Consider the following 2,591-nt stretch of genomic DNA (forward strand, 5'->3'; position numbering starts at 1 on the left):
GACTTGACCCGATCGAACATCTTTGGAGAGACGTGAAAATAGCTGTGCAGCATTGCTCCCAACCTACCTGACAGAGCTTGAGAAGATCTGCAGAGAAGAATAGGAGAAACTCCCCAAATACAGGTGTGAAGCTTGTAGCATCATACCCAAGAAGACCTGAGGCTGTAATCACTACTCAGTACTTTGTGTGAAGCACCGTTGGAACGGGTTCTGAATACTTATGTACATGTGATCGTTTTTTTTTTTTTTTCAATATATTAGCAACAATTACAAAAAAAAACTTTTGGTTTGTCATTATGTGGTATTGTATGTGTAGATTGATGAGGGGAATAAAAACAGTTGAATACTTTTTATAATAAGGCTGTAATGTAACAGGGGTCTGAATACATTCCAAAGGCACAGCTTCTCTTCTGTCCTAACTTGTTGCCCACAGAAGACTAAATAAAGTAGTTTATCACCAGAATAATGTCTTCGAATGAATGCATCTAGTCAATCTAGTTAACGTCCTGTAAGTTGTCTGATTCGTTTAGGAATCGGGGAGAAAAAATGCACAATAACAGAAAGTTTTGTTCCCGTACGAAATGTCCAAATGTCATCAGTCTTGACCGTTGAGAAAAACAATGAAACACGTTTCTGATAAGCACTTCAGTTAGATCTTTGGGTGCATATTTTTGTGGTTTGAAATACTGTCTGCTGGCATAAACATGTCAAAGGTCAACATGTTACCCTCACATTTTTCAAGAGTGCTGAAAGAAATCATTTTCTCTCACACTTCTGTTCCCGAGACAAAACTAACTGTTGTTTATATTTACACTACAAGGCAATGTATAATTCCGAGTTATATATACTGTACATGTGAGAAGGTATAGGCCTACAGTCCAGTGTCGCCGGAGTTCAGTTTACTATTCCATTTAACTTAAATGAGAATATTCTGTTTATTCAGGGATACTCGTGAGCGACATATAAAAGGTGCAATGCAAACAGTTATCCAAATCAGACCTTAAGCGGATATGAGTTACTGTGCCCATGGAAAACGTTGGGTCGCGGCACTGTCACCATTCTGGACTGTTTTAGAGTATCAATTTCACCACTGAATCCCTACCCACTGACAGGTATCCAATAACTGGCCTGATTCATTTGAGTAAAGTGACAGCATATGCAGGACAAAGGCTCGTCACATTTAGGTCATTAAGCAGACACTGTTATTCAAAGAGGCAACTACAGCCAGTGCTTTTCAAGGGCTCTGGCTGGGCCACTCAAGGACATTCAGAGACTTGTCCTGAAGCCACTCCTGCGTTGTCTTGGCTGTGTGCTTAGGGCCGTTGTCCTGTTGGAAGGTGAACCTTCACCCCAGTCTGAGGTCCTGAACGCTCTGGAGCAGGTTTTTGACAATGATCTCTGTACTTTTCTCTGTTCTTCTTTGCCTCGATCCTGACTAGTCTCCCAGTGCCTGCCGCTGAAAAACGTCCCCACAGCATGATGCTGCCACCACCATGCTTCACCATAGGGGTGGTGCCAGTTTTCCTCTAGATGTGACGCTTGGCATTAAGGCCAAAGAGTTCAATCTTGGTTTCATCAGACCAGAGAATCTTGTTTCTCATGATCTGACAGTCTGTGCCTTTCGGCACATAACAGCCTGCTTGTAGTTTGCCATTTTACTGAGGAGTGGCTTTCATCTGGCCACTCTACCATAAAGGCCTGATTGGTGGAATGCTGCAGAGATGGTTGTCGTCCTTGTCCTTCTGGACGGTTCTCCCATCTCTACAGAGGAACTCTAGAGCTCTGTCAGTGACCATCGGGTTCTTGGTCACTTCTCTGACCAAATTTATAAAAGACTTGTAACATATTTACATAAGTATTCAGCCCCTTTGCTATGAGACTTAAATTGAGCTCAGGTGCATCCTGTTTCCATTCATGATCCTTGATGTTTTTACAACTTGATTGGAGTCCACCTGTGGTAAATTCAATTGATTTGAAAAGGCACACACCTGTCTATATAAGGTCCAACAGTTGACTGTGCATGTCAGAGCAAAAACCAAGCCATTAGGTCGAAGGAATTGGCCGTAGAGCCCCGAGACAGGATTGTGTCGAGGCACAGATCTGGGGAAGGGTACCCAAAACATTTCTGCAGCAATTAAGGTCCCCAAGAACACAGTGGCCTCCATTCTTAATGGAACCACCAAGACTCTTCCTAGAGCTGGACGCCCGGCCAAACTGAGCAATCGGGGGAGAAGGGCCTTGGTCAGGGAGGTGGCCAAGAACCTAATGGTCACTCTGACACAGCTCGAGTTCCTCTGTGCAGAAGGACAACCATCTCTGCATCATTCAACCAATCAGGCCTTTATGGTAGTGGCCAGACAGAAGCCACTCCTCAGTAAAAGGCACMACAGCCCGCTTGGAGTTTGCCAAAAGGCACGTAAAGGACTCTGACCATGAGAAGCAAGATTCTCTGGTCTGTTGAAACCAAGCTTGAACTCTTTAGCCAGAATGCCAAGCGTCACGTCTGGAGGACTGCACCATCCCTACGGTGAAGCATGGTGGTGGCAGCATCTTGCTGTGGGGATGTTTTTCAGTGCAGGGACTGGGCGACT

Source organism: Salvelinus sp. IW2-2015, linkage group LG27, assembly GCF_002910315.2.
Source record: "Salvelinus sp. IW2-2015 linkage group LG27, ASM291031v2, whole genome shotgun sequence".
NCBI classification, from domain to species: Eukaryota; Metazoa; Chordata; class Actinopteri; order Salmoniformes; family Salmonidae; genus Salvelinus; species Salvelinus sp. IW2-2015.